Consider the following 14,565-nt stretch of genomic DNA (forward strand, 5'->3'; position numbering starts at 1 on the left):
ATATCTTGTTTTTGGATTTTTCGAAGAGCGCGAATTGTTTAAAAATATTCTTTTCTTGACATTGCGGGGGCGTGGATTTTTTAAAATATTTTTAAGACGTTTTTTCAAAAATATTCTTTTCTTGATTTTGCGGATTGCGTGGATTTTTTTTTTTTTTTAATTTTTTTACAATATTTTTTAAAATTATTCCTTTGAAAATATTCTTTTCTTGATTTTGCGGAGGGCGACGATTTTTTAAAATAATTTTCTTAATTATTTTTTAAAACTATTCTTTCTTATTTTTCGGATTATTTTGATTACATTTGTTTTACTTTTAGATTTGTTAGGTAGAAGTGGATTTTCTGAAAATATTCTTTTTTGGAATTTTCGATTTTTTTAATTTGTTAGGTATGCGTGGATTTCTAAAAATATAATTTTTCGGATTATTTTTTTATGGTGGGCGTGTTTTTTTTTAAATATTATTTTTGGAATTTTATTTTATTTATTTTATTTTTTTTTTTTTTTTTTGATTTTTTTAAAGTATTTTTTTTGGATTTTTCGGATTATTTTTTATATTTTTAGGGAGGCGGAGGTTTTCTAAAAATATTTTTTTGGATTGTTTTTTTGAGTTTTTAAGGTAAGCGTGCATTTTTTTTTTAAATATTTTTTTTTTTTTTTTGGCTTCTAAGAGAAAACCAAAAGGTGCCTACAAGAAGACATATTGGTATTTTGTGAGAAAGCCTATTGGTCTATTGGCAAACCTATTGGTCTCCTATAATTAAACCTTCCTAATAAGGTGTAGGGTATGCAAATTGCATATTCAAAGTTGCCTCTGCACAACCATTAACATAACATGTTCAATGGACATTTAACATAATAATTACCGGCCATTGATACAAACATGACTTGTTTTTCGCTGGCTTGTCTATTTTCAAGTTACTTCTTTTGCACATCTTCTTCATATGCATATGTTCGTACGTATGTATGTATGTTCTCTTTTGTATTTCTGTTCAATTTCGTAATATGTGTATTTAATCTACTATTGTTAACAACTCTGCTGATTTGCATAATCGAATCATTAATGTTGTTATAGTTTTGTGTTGGAGAGCAATAATAAAATTAAACATTAGCTTAGGTCAGGTCCATTGAAATAAAACAAGTCTTGTTTAATGGTGTTGTTTGGACTACGGGGGGACAAAAGATACATCAATAAAGACGATGTGATAGATCGATGACCGTTTGTTTACCATTGCAAGATATGTTAATATGAATCACAACATTTACATACTTATATACATATACAGTGGCTCATACAAAAAGTAAATGACCTTCAGCGCAAAAAAAGTTTTGCATCAGTAAATTGTTGTCTCTGAAAAAATATTCTTTAGAAATCCACGCCCATGTATAGTCTCTGAAAAAATATTCTTTAAAAATCCACGCCCATGTATAGTCTCTGAAAAAATATTCTTTAAAAATCCACTCCCATGTATAGTCTCTGAAAAAAATATTCTTTAAAAATCCACGCCCATGTATAGTCTCTGAAAACATATTCTTTAAAAATCCACGCCCAATGTATAGTCTCTGAAAAAATATTCTTTAAAAATCCACGCCCATGTATAGTCTCTGAAAAAATATTCTTTAAAAATCCACGCCCATGTATAGTCTCTGAAAAAATATTCTTTAAAAATCCACACCCATGTATAGTCTCTGAAAAAATATTCTTTAAAAATCCACGCCCATGTATAGTCTCTGAAAAAATATTCTTTAAAAATCCACGCCCATGTATAGTCTCTGAAAAAATATTCTTTAAAAATCCACGCCCATGTATAGTCTCTGAAAAAATATTCTTTAAAAATCCACACCCATGTATAGTCTCTGAAAAAATATTCTTTAGAAATCCACGCCCATGTATAGTCTCTGAAAAAAATATTCTTTAAAAATCCACGCCATGTATAGTCTCTGAAAAATATTCTTTAAAAATCCACGCCCATGTATAGTCTCTGAAAAAAATATTCTTTAAAAATCCACGCCCATGTATAGTCTCTGAAAAAAGATTCTTTAAAAATCCACGACCATGTATAGTCTCTGAAAAAATATTCTTTAAAAATCCACGCCCATGTATAGTCTCTGAAAAAATATTCTTTAAAAATCCACGCCCATGTATAGTCTCTGAAAAAATATTCTTTAAAAATCCACGCCCATGTATAGTCTCTGAAAAAATATTCTTTAAAAATCCACGCCCAATGTATAGTCTCTGAAAAAATATTCTTTAAAAATCCACGCCCATGTATAGTCTCTGAAAAAATATTCTTTAAAAATCCACACCCATGTATAGTCTCTGAAAAAATATTCTTTAAAAATCCACGCCCATGTATAGTCTCTGAAAAAATATTCTTTAAAAATCCACGCCCATGTATAGTCTCTGAAAAAATATTCTTTACAAATCCACGCCCATGTATAGTCTCTGAAAACATATTCTTTAAAAATCCACGCCCATGTATAGTCTCTGGAAATATATTCTTTAAAAATCCACGCCCATGTATAGTCTCTGAAAAAATATTCTTTAAAAATCCACGCCCATGTATAGTCTCTGAAAACATATTCTTTAAAAATCCACGCCCATGTATAGTCTCTGGAAATATATTCTTTAAAAATCCACGCCCATGTATAGTCTCTGAAAAAATATTCTTTAAAAATCCACGCCCATGTATAGTCTCTGAAAAAATATTCTTTACAAATCCACGCCCATGTATAGTCTCTGAAAACATATTCTTTAAAAATCCACGCCCATGTATAGTCTCTGGAAATATATTCTTTAAAAATCCACGCCCATGTATAGTCTCTGAAAAAATATTCTTTAAAAATCCACGCCCATGTATAGTCTCTGAAAAAATATTCTTTACAAATCCACGCCCATGTATAGTCTCTGAAAACATATTCTTTAAAAATCCACGCCCATGTATAGTCTCTGGAAATATATTCTTTAAAAATCCACGCCCATGTATAGTCTCTGAAAAAATATTCTTTAAAAATCCACGCCCATGTATAGTCTCTGAAAAAATATTCTTTAAAAATCCACGCCCATGTATAGTCTCTGAAAAAATATTCTTTAAAAATCCACGCCCATGTATAGTCTCTGAAAAAATATTCTTTAAAAATCCACACCCATGTATAGTCTCTGAAAAAACATTCTTTAAAAATCCACGCCCATGAATAGTCTCTGAAAAAATATTCTTTAAAAATCCACGCCCATGTATAGTCTCTGAAAAAATATTCTTTAAAAATCCACGCCCATGTATAGTCTCTGAAAAAATATTCTTTAAAAATCCACACCCATGTATAGTCTCTGAAAAAATATTCTTTAAAAATCCACGCCCATGTATAGTCTCTGAAAAAATATTCTTTAAAAATCCACGCCCATGTATAGTCTCTGAAAAAATATTCTTTAAAAATCCACGCCCATGTATAGTCTCTGAAAAAATATTCTTTAAAAATCCACACCCATGTATAGTCTCTGAAAAAATATTCTTTAAAAATCCACGCCCATGTATAGTCTCTGAAAAAATATTCTTTAAAAATCCACGCCCATGTATAGTCTCTGAAAAAATATTCTTTAAAAATCCACGCCCATGTATAGTCTCTGAAAAAATATTCTTTAAAAATCCACGCCCATGTATAGTCTCTGAAAAAATATTCTTTAAAAATCCACGCCCATGTATAGTCTCTGAAAAAATATTCTTTAAAAATCCACGCCCATGTATAGTCTCTGAAAAAATATTCTTTAAAAATCCACGCCAATGTATAGTGTCTGAACAATTTTTCTTTAAAAATCCACGCCCATGTATAGTCTCTGAAAAAATATCCACGCCCATGTCTAGTCACTGAAAAAACATATTTTTTAAAAATCCACGCCCTTGGTTTGTGTTTCCTTAACGAAAATCCTTTTTCTTCTAATCACGGATATTCCAAAAATTGTTCTGCATCAACATTTTGTAATCCATGTGTCACAATCGGAAATCAAAACAAATTGTTTATGCCACATACATAAATTATGAAATTTTAAATCACTTAAATAAAATTTTATTGGTCATAACTTTTTTTGGTCCTAACCCAACATCATTCAAAAAACTAAAGCGGCACAACCGAAGAAAAAATACGAAAAAAAACTTGTTAAAAGTTATTAACCGTGGTGGTTATTATGTTAGGAGACTGACCGTTTAAAAAATATATGTAATTAAATAAAAAACTATTTGGTTGATTATTTTCTCAGGCGGTCATACATATTTGAAATTAACTTTTGAGATAGACAGACACACGCACATACTTGCACAAAAATTTAAACTTTGATCGTTAAGAAAGAGACTACAAATTAACTTGGCCACATAAACTTGACTTGGATTCAAAAAAAATTAAAACCACGATTATGAACGTTACAAAGTTTGAAATCATTAACAACATGGATCATTAAGTTGTATTTGAAAATGTTGTTGTTGCAACAACACAGATATCTTAGTTCGGATATAATTTCAGATACCATGTCCTTGGTCTTCTATGATAAAATTCAAAAATTCCGTAAACTAGATACGGGGACTTCTTCCATAAAAATTCGGGAGCTGGGTGGAAAATCATTCAAAAGACTTCACATCGGAGAAGCCACTGTACGAAATTACAGCAACATCGGTAGGGAGGAAATTATATATGTGGACCTCCGTATGCGACAGCTTGAGAACTTTCGTAGTACACTCATCATTGGATCATCCAAAATAACGTCGCCACCGGCGGCCACCAATTTGCTACCCACAATGAAAGGACGGGGTTCAGAGTTGATGCAGAAAGAGAATTAAGAATATTTTTTCAGTGTCTACCCTTGGGCGTGGATTTTTTAAGTAATGTTTTTTTCCATGGGCCGGGATTTTTTAAACAATATTTTTTTTCCATGGGCGTGTATTTTTAAAGAAAAATTTTCCGTGTCTATCCATGGGCGTGGATTTTTAAAGAATATTTTTTCACTGTCTACCGATGGGAGTGGATTTTTAAGGAATATTTTTTTCGGTGTCTTTCCATGGCCTTGGATTTATAAAGAATATTTTATCAGTGTCTATTCATGGTCGTTGATTTTTAAAGAATATTTTTTCAGTGTATATCCATGGATGTGGATTTTTTAAAAAAAATTTTCAATGAATATCCATGGGCGTGGATTTTTTAAAAAAATTTTTCAATGAATATCCATGGGCGTGGATTTTTTAGGAATATTTTTCAGTGACTATCCATGGATTTTTTAAGAATAATTTTCAGTGACTATCCATGGGCGTGGATTTTTTAAGAATACTTTTCAGTGACTATCCATGGATTTTTTAAGAATAATTTTCAGTGACTATCCATGGGCGTGGATTTTTTAAGAATATTTTTCAGTGACTATCCATGGGCGTGGATTTTTAAAGAATATTTTTTCAGTGACTATCCATGGGCGTGGATTTTAAAAGAATAGTTTTTCAGTGACTATCCATGGGCGTGGATTTTTAAAGAATAGTTTTTCAGTGACTATCCATGGGCGTGGATTTTTAAAGAATATTTTTTTCAGTGTCTATCAATGGGCGTGGATTTTTAAAGAATAGTTGTTCAGTGTATATCAATGGGCGTGGATTTTTAAAGAATATTTTTTCAGTGTCTATCAATGGGCGTGGATTTTTAAAGAATATTTTTTTCAGTGTCTATCAATGGGCGTGGATTTTTAAAAATATTTTTTCAGTGTCTATCAATGGGCGTGGATTTTTAAAAATATTTTTCCAGTGTCTATCAATGGGCGTGGATTTTTAAAGAATATTTTTTCAGTGTCTATCAATGGGCGTGGATTTTTAAAGAATATTTTTTCAGTGTCTATCAATGGGCGTGGATTTTTAAAGAATATTTTTTCAGTGTCTATCAATGGGCGTGGATTTTTAAAGAATATTTTTTCAGTGTCTATCAATGGGCGTGGATTTTTAAAAATATTTTTTCAGTGTCTATCAATGGGCGTGGATTTTTAAAGAATATTTTTTCAGTGTCTATCAATGGACGTGGATTTTTAAAGAATATTTTTCAGTAACTATCCATGGGCGTGGATTTTTCAAGAATATTTTTCAGTGACTATCCATTGGCGTGGATTTTTTAAAAATATTTTTCAGTGACTATCCATGGGCGTGGATTTTTAAAGAATATTTTTTCAGTGACCATCCATGGGCGTGGATTTTTTAAAAATATTTTTCCGTGACTATCCATGGGCGTGGATTTTTTAATAATATTTTTCAGTGACTATCCATGTGCGTGGATTTTTTAAAAATATTTTTCAGTGACTATCCTTGGGCGTGGATTTTTTAATAATATTTTTCAGTGACTATCCATGGACGTGGATTTTTAAAGAATATTTTTCAGTAACTATCCATGGGCGTGGACTTTTTAAGAACATTTTTCAGTAACTATCCATGGGCGTGGATTTTTAAGAATATTTTTCAGTAACTATCCATGGGCGTGGATTTTTAAGAATATTTTTCAGTGACTATCCATGGGCGTGGATTTGTTAAGAATATTTTTCAGTGAATATCATGGACTTGGATTTTTTAAGAATATTTTTCATTGACTATCCATGAACGTGGATTTTTTAAAAATATTTTCCCATGGACGTGGATTTTTTAAGAATATTTTTCAGTGACTATCATGGACGGGGATTTTTTAAGAATATTTTTCAGTGACTATCATGGACGTGGATTTTTTAAGAATATTTTTCAATGACTATCATCTTTGAGCACTTCACCAAATTCTTCAGTGGGAGGATCTGCGCTATTCAACGCTTTTCTTCGTATGATGTTCAATCAATATCAACATTTCATTTTCGATTTTTTTTTCTTCAGTTACAAGTACGTTTCAATTCCATTCAACTATTTAATTTGAATATCACTTCAAACTTCATGGGAAAACTCAAAAGGGCCGTTGAACACACACACCACTATTACTATGTTTTCAAAATTTCACTTTCAGTTGTCATCAACTCAAATCACCACCAGTGATGAAGATAAAAAACACACATTTTTCGCAAAACCATTGTTTTGTTTCGCTTAGCTAGGCTTAAACGCTTTGTTGGCTTTCTAGGCCAATTAGATTCAAATGCTTTGTTTTTTGGTTAGTCGTTTGTTGGTTTCATTGTCGGCCACTATTGTGAGAATTTTTTCTTGTCAGGTTTTTTCTTTGTAAATATTAAAAACACACAGAGATACCGACCGCCAGATTTCAATTACCTCTTCTTTGAAGCGTTTCTAAACCGCAACTGAAAGACCATTTGGATGGTTAGTTGTGATGGTAGGCAGCTGATCGGTCACACAGCTGGTCTTCATTTATTTTAGTGAGTTACTAGTTGCACCACTCCACTACAATCTCCATGGCTGTTAATGTGGGTTTGTGTTTCTCTTTATTTAAAGCCGGCTTTTTTTTGCTTTCAAATGCCAACATGTTTTTATTTCAAGAGATTAACTTAAGTGCACCTGAAGGCGATTTGAAATGTTGTTGGCCGAAATAAAGCTCTTAAAGTTGGTTTTTTTGTATCAAATTGGAGACTTGAACCATGGAACAACACTAAAAAATAGTATTAAAAATGCATGTCCATGGATAGATACTGTAAAAAATATTATTTAAAAAATCCAAGTCCATGGATAGACTCCGAAAAAAATATTCTTTAAAAATCCTCGTTCATGAATAGACGCTGAAACAAATTATTTTTTTAAAAATCCATGCAAATGTACAGTGACTGAAAAAATATTCTTTAAAAATCCTCGTTCATGAATAGACGCTGAAACAAATTATTTTTTGAAAAATCCATGCAAATGTACAGTGACTGAAAAAATATTCTTTAAAAATCCTCGTTCATGAATAGACGCTGAAACAAATTATTTTTTTAAAAATCCATGCAAATGTACAGTGACTGAAAAAATATTCTTTAAAAATCCACGCCCATGTATAGTGACTGACAAAATATTCTTTAAAAATCCACGCCCATGTATAGTGACTGAAAAATATTCTTTAAAAATCCACGCACATGTATAGTGTGTCTGAAAAAATATTCTTTAAAAATCCACGCCCATGTATAGTGACTGAAAAAATATTCCTTAAAAATCCACGCCCATGTATAGTGACTGAAAAATATTCTTTAAAAATCCACGCACATGTATAGTGTGTCTGAAAAAATATTCTTTAAAAATCCACGCCCATGTATAGTGTGTCTGAAAAAATATTCTTTAAAAATCCACGCCCACGTATATTGACTGACAAAATATTCTTTAAAAATCCACGCCCATGTATAGTGACTGAAAAAATATTCTTTAAAAATCCACGCCCATGTATAGTGACTGAAAAAATATTCTTTAAAAATCCACGCCCATGTATAGTGACTGAAAAATATTCTTTAAAAATCCACGCCAATGTATAGTGACTGAAAAAATATTCCTTAAAAATCCACGCCCATGTATAGTGACTGAAAAAATATTCTTTAAAAATCCACGCCCATGTATAGTGACTGAAAAAATATTCTTTAAAAATCAACGCCCATGTATAGTGACTGAAAAATTATTCTTTAAAAATCTACGCCCATGTATAGTGACTGAAAAAATATTCTTTAAAAATCTACGCCCATGTATAGTGACTGAAAAAATATTCCTTAAAAATCCACGCCCATGTATAGTGACTGAAAAAATATTCCTTAAAAATCCACGCCCATGTATAGTGACTGAAAAATATTCTTTAAAAATCCACGCCCATGTATAGTGTGTCTGAAAAAATATTCTTTAAAAATCCACGCCCATGTATAGTGTGTCTGAAAAAATATTCTTTAAAAATCCACGCCCATGTATAGTGTGTCTGAAAAAATATTCTTTAAAAATCCACGCCCATGTATAGTGTGTCTGAAAAAATATTCTTTAAAAATCCACGCCCATGTATAGTGTGTCTGAAAAAATATTCTTTAAAAATCCACGCCCATGTATAGTGTGTCTGAAAAAATATTCTTTAAAAATCCACGCCCATGTATAGTGTGTCTGAAAAAATATTCTTTAAAAATCCACGCCCATGTATAGTGTGTCTGAAAAAATATTCTTTAAAAATCCACGCCCATGTATAGTGTGTCTGAAAAAATATTCTTTAAAAATCCAGGCCCATGTATAGTGTGTCTGAAAAAATATTCTTTAAAAATCCACGCCCATGTATAGTGTGTCTGAAAAAATATTCTTTAAAAATCCACGCCCATGTATAGTGTGTCTGAAAAAATATTCTTTAAAAATCCACGCCCATGTATAGTGTGTCTGAAAAAATATTCTTTAAAAATCCACGCCCATGTATAGTGTGTCTGAAAAAATATTCTTTAAAAATCCACGCCCATGTATAGTGTGTCTGAAAAAATATTCTTTAAAAATCCACGCCCATGTATAGTGTGTCTGAAAAAATATTCTTTAAAAATCCACGCCCATGTATAGTGTGTCTGAAAAAATATTCTTTAAAAATCCACGCCCATGTATAGTGTGTCTGAAAAAATATTCTTTAAAAATCCACGCCCATGTATAGTGTGTCTGAAAAAATATTCTTTAAAAATCCACGCCCATGTATAGTGTGTCTGAAAAAATATTCTTTAAAAATCCACGCCCATGTATAGTGTGTCTGAAAAAATATTCTTTAAAAATCCACGCCCATGTATAGTGTGTCTGAAAAAATATTCTTTAAAAATCCACGCCCATGTATAGTGTGTCTGAAAAAATATTCTTTAAAAATCCACGCCCATGTATAGTGTGTCTGAAAAAATATTCTTTAAAAATCCACGCCCATGTATAGTGTGTCTGAAAAAATATTCTTTAAAAATCCACGCCCATGTATAGTGTGTCTGAAAAAATATTCTTTAAAAATCCACGCCCATGTATAGTGTGTCTGAAAAAATATTCTTTAAAAATCCACGCCCATGTATAGTGTGTCTGAAAAAATATTCTTTAAAAATCCACGCCCATGTATAGTGTGTCTGAAAAAATATTCTTTAAAAATCCACGCCCATGTATAGTGTGTCTGAAAAAATATTCTTTAAAAATCCACGCCCATGTATAGTGTGTCTGAAAAAATATTCTTTAAAAATCCACGCCCATGTATAGTGTGTCTGAAAAAATATTCTTTAAAAATCCACGCCCATGTATAGTGTGTCTGAAAAAATATTCTTTAAAAATCCACGCCCATGTATAGTGTGTCTGAAAAAATATTCTTTAAAAATCCACGCCCATGTATAGTGTGTCTGAAAAAATATTCTTTAAAAATCCACGCCCATGTATAGTGTGTCTGAAAAAATATTCTTTAAAAATCCACGCCCATGTATAGTGTGTCGGAAAAAATATTCTTTAAAAATCCACGCCCATGTATAGTGTGTCTGAAAAAATATTCTTTAAAAATCCACGCCCATGTATAGTGTGTCTGAAAAAATATTCTTTAAAAATCCACGCCCATGTATAGTGTGTCTGAAAAAATATTCTTTAAAAATCCACGCCCATGTATAGTGTGTCTGAAAAAATATTCTTTAAAAATCCACGCCCATGTATAGTGTGTCTGAAAAAATATTCTTTAAAAATCCACGCCCATGTATAGTGTGTCTGAAAAAATATTCTTTAAAAATCCACGCCCATGTATAGTGTGTCTGAAAAAATATTCTTTAAAAATCCACGCCCATGTATAGTGTGTCTGAAAAAATATTCTTTAAAAATCCACGCCCATGTATAGTGTGTCTGAAAAAATATTCTTTAAAAATCCACGCCCATGTATAGTGTGTCTGAAAAAATATTCTTTAAAAATCCACGCCCATGTATAGTGTGTCTGAAAAAATATTCTTTAAAAATCCACGCCCATGTATAGTGTGTCTGCAAAAATATTCTTTAAAAATCCACGCCCATGTATAGTGTGTCTGAAAAAATATTCTTTAAAAATCCACGCCCATGTATAGTGTGTCTGAAAAAATATTCTTTAAAAATCCACGCCCATGTATAGTGTGTCTGAAAAAATATTCTTTAAAAATCCACGCCCATGTATAGTGTGTCTGAAAAAATATTCTTTAAAAATCCACGCCCATGTATAGTGTGTCTGAAAAAATATTCTTTAAAAATCCACGCCCATGTATAGTGTGTCTGAAAAAATATTCTTTAAAAATCCACGCCCATGTATAGTGTGTCTGAAAAAATATTCTTTAAAAATCCACGCCCATGTATAGTGTGTCTGAAAAAATATTCTTTAAAAATCCACGCCCATGTATAGTGTGTCTGAAAAAATATTCTTTAAAAATCCACGCCCATGTATAGTGTGTCTGAAAAAATATTCTTTAAAAATCCACGCCCATGTATAGTGTGTCTGAAAAAATATTCTTTAAAAATCCACGCCCATGTATAGTGTGTCTGAAAAAATATTCTTTAAAAATCCACGCCCATGTATAGTGTGTCTGAAAAAATATTCTTTAAAAATCCACGCCCATGTATAGTGTGTCTGAAAAAATATTCTTTAAAAATCCACGCCCATGTATAGTGTGTCTGAAAAAATATTCTTTAAAAATCCACGCCCATGTATAGTGTGTCTGAAAAAATATTCTTTAAAAATCCACGCCCATGTATAGTGTGTCTGAAAAAATATTCTTTAAAAATCCACGCCCATGTATAGTGTGTCTGAAAAAATATTCTTTAAAAATCCACGCCCATGTATAGTGTGTCTGCAAAAATATTCTTTAAAAATCCACGCCCATGTATAGTGTGTCTGAAAAAATATTCTTTAAAAATCCACGCCCATGTATAGTGTGTCTGAAAAAATATTCTTTAAAAATCCACGCCCATGTATAGTGTGTCTGAAAAAATGTTCTTTAAAAAGCCACGCCAATGCATAGTGACTGAAAAAACATTCTTTAAAAATCCACGCCAATGCATAGTGACTGAAAAAATATTCTTTAAAAATCCACGCCCATGTAAAGTGTCTGAAAAAATATTCTTTAAAAATCCACGCCAATGCATAGTGACTGAAAAAATATTCTTTAAAAATCCACGCCCATGTAAAGTGTCTGAAAAAATATTCTTTAAAAAGCCACGCCAATGCATAGTGACTGAAAAAAAATTCTTTAAAAATCCACGCCCATGTATAGTGTCTGAAAAAATATTCTTTAAAAATCCACGCCCATGTATAGTGTCTAAAAAAATATTCTTAATAAATCCACGCCCATGTATAGTGTCTGAAAAAATTTTCTTTAAAAATCCACGCCCATGTATAGTGACTGAAAAAATATTCTTTAAAAATCCACGCCCATGTAAAGTGTCTGAAAAAATATTCTTTAAAAATCCACGCCCATGTAAAGTGTCTGAAAAAATATTCTTTAAAAATCCACGCCCATGTATAGTGTCTGAAAAAATGTTCTTTAAATATCCACGCCCATGTCAAGTGTCTGAAAAAATATTCTTTAAAAATCCACGCCCATGTATAGAGACTGAAAAAATATTCTTTAAAAATCCACGCCCATGTATAGAGACTGAAAAAATATTCTTTAAAAATCCACGCCCATGTAAAGTGTCTGAAAAAATATTCTTTAAAAATCCACGCCCATGTAAAGTGTCTGAAAAAATATTCTTTAAAAATCCACGCCCATGTATAGTGTCTGAAAAAATATTCTTTAAAAATCCACGCCCATGTATAGTGTCTAAAAAAATATTCTTAATAAATCCACGCCCATGTATAGTGTCTGAAAAAATTTTCTTTAAAAATCCACGCCCATGTATAGTGACTGAAAAAATATTCTTTAAAAATCCACGCCCATGTAAAGTGTCTGAAAAAATATTCTTTAAAAATCCACGCCCATGTAAAGTGTCTGAAAAAATATTCTTTAAAAATCCACGCCCATGTATAGTGTCTGAAAAAATGTTCTTTAAATATCCACGCCCATGTCAAGTGTCTGAAAAAATATTCTTTAAAAATCCACGCCCATGTATAGAGACTGAAAAAATATTCTTTAAAAATCCACGCCCATGTATAGAGACTGAAAAAATATTCTTTAAAAATCCACGCCCATGTAAAGTGTCTGAAAAAATATTCTTTAAAAATCCACGCCCATGTATAGTGCCTGAAAAAATGTTCTTTAAAAATCCACGCCCATGTAAAGTGTCTGAAAAAATATTCTTTAAAAATCCACGCCCATGTATAGAGACTGAAAAAATATTCTTTAAAAATCCACGCCCATGTATAGTGTGTCTGAAAAAATATTCTTTAAAAATCCACGCCCATGTATAGTGTGTCTGAAAAAATATTCTTTAAAAATCCACGCCCATGTATAGTGTGTCTGAAAAAATATTCTTTAAAAATCCACGCCCATGTATAGTGTGTCTGAAAAAATATTCTTTAAAAATCCACGCCCATGTATAGTGTGTCTGAAAAAATATTCTTTAAAAATCCACGCCCATGTATAGTGTGTCTGAAAAAATATTCTTTAAAAATCCACGCCCATGTATAGTGTGTCTGAAAAAATATTCTTTAAAAATCCACGTCCATGTATAGAGACTGAACAAATATTCTTTAAAAATCCACGCCCATGTATAGTGACTGAAAAATATTCTTTAAAAATCCACGCCCATGTATAGAGAGTGAACAAATATTCTTTAAAAATCCACGCCCATGTATAGCGACTGAAAAATATTCTTTAAAAATCCACGCCCATGTTTAGAGACTGAACAAATATTCTTTAAAAATCCACGCCCATGTATAGTGTGTCTGAAAAAATATTCTTTTAAAAATCCACGCCCATGTATAGTGTGTCTGAAAAAATATTCTTTAAAAATCCACGTCCATGTATAGAGACTGAACAAATATTCTTTAAAAATCCACGCCCATGTATAGTGACTGAAAAATATTCTTTAAAAATCCACGCCCATGTATAGTGTCTGAAAAAATATTCTTTAAAAATCCACGCCCATGTAAAGTGTCTGAAAAAATATTCTTTAAAAATCCACGCCCATGTATAGCGACTGAAAAAATATTCTTTAAAAATCCACGCCCATGTATAGTGTGTCTGAAAAAATATTCTTTTAAAAATCCACGCCCATGTATAGTGTGTCTGAAAAAATATTCTTTTAAAAATCCAGGCCCAAGTATAGTGTCTGAAAAAATATTTTATAAAAATCCATGTCTATGTATGGTGTCTGAAAAAACATTCCTTACAACTCCACGCCCATGTATAGTGTCTGAAAAAATATTCTTTAAAAATCCACGCCCATATATAGTGTCTGAAAAATATTCTTTAAAAATCCACGCCCATGTATAGTGTCTGCACAAATATTCTTTAAAAATACACGCCCATGTTTAGTGTCTGAAAAAATATTTTTTAAAAATCCACGCTAATGTATAGTGTCTGAAAAAATATTCTTTAAAAATCCACGCCCATGTATAGTGTGTCTGAAAAAATATTCTTTAAAAATCCACGCCCATGTATAGTGTGTCTGAAAAAATATTCTTTAAAAATCCACGCCCATGTATAGTGTGTCTGAAAAAATATTCTTTAAAAATCCACGCCCATGTATA

General features: G+C 31.4%; 1 protein-coding gene across 1 annotated transcript in view; it reads right to left on the reverse strand.

Moving 5' to 3' along the window:
- Window positions 1-7,275, reverse strand: part of Ance-2 — a 29,911-nt gene extending 22,636 nt beyond the window's left edge. The window contains exon 1 of the mRNA XM_073965586.1: window positions 7,251-7,275. The gene's annotated coding sequence lies outside the window, so the exon portion shown is untranslated. The remainder of the gene's footprint in view (window positions 1-7,250) is intronic.
- Between the last annotated feature and the right edge of the window lie 7,290 nt (window positions 7,276-14,565).

The sequence above is a fragment of the Musca autumnalis genome, unplaced genomic scaffold (assembly GCF_047663935.1).
Source record: "Musca autumnalis isolate F117 unplaced genomic scaffold, ASM4766393v1 scaffold_2, whole genome shotgun sequence".
Classification (NCBI taxonomy): domain Eukaryota; kingdom Metazoa; phylum Arthropoda; class Insecta; order Diptera; family Muscidae; genus Musca; species Musca autumnalis.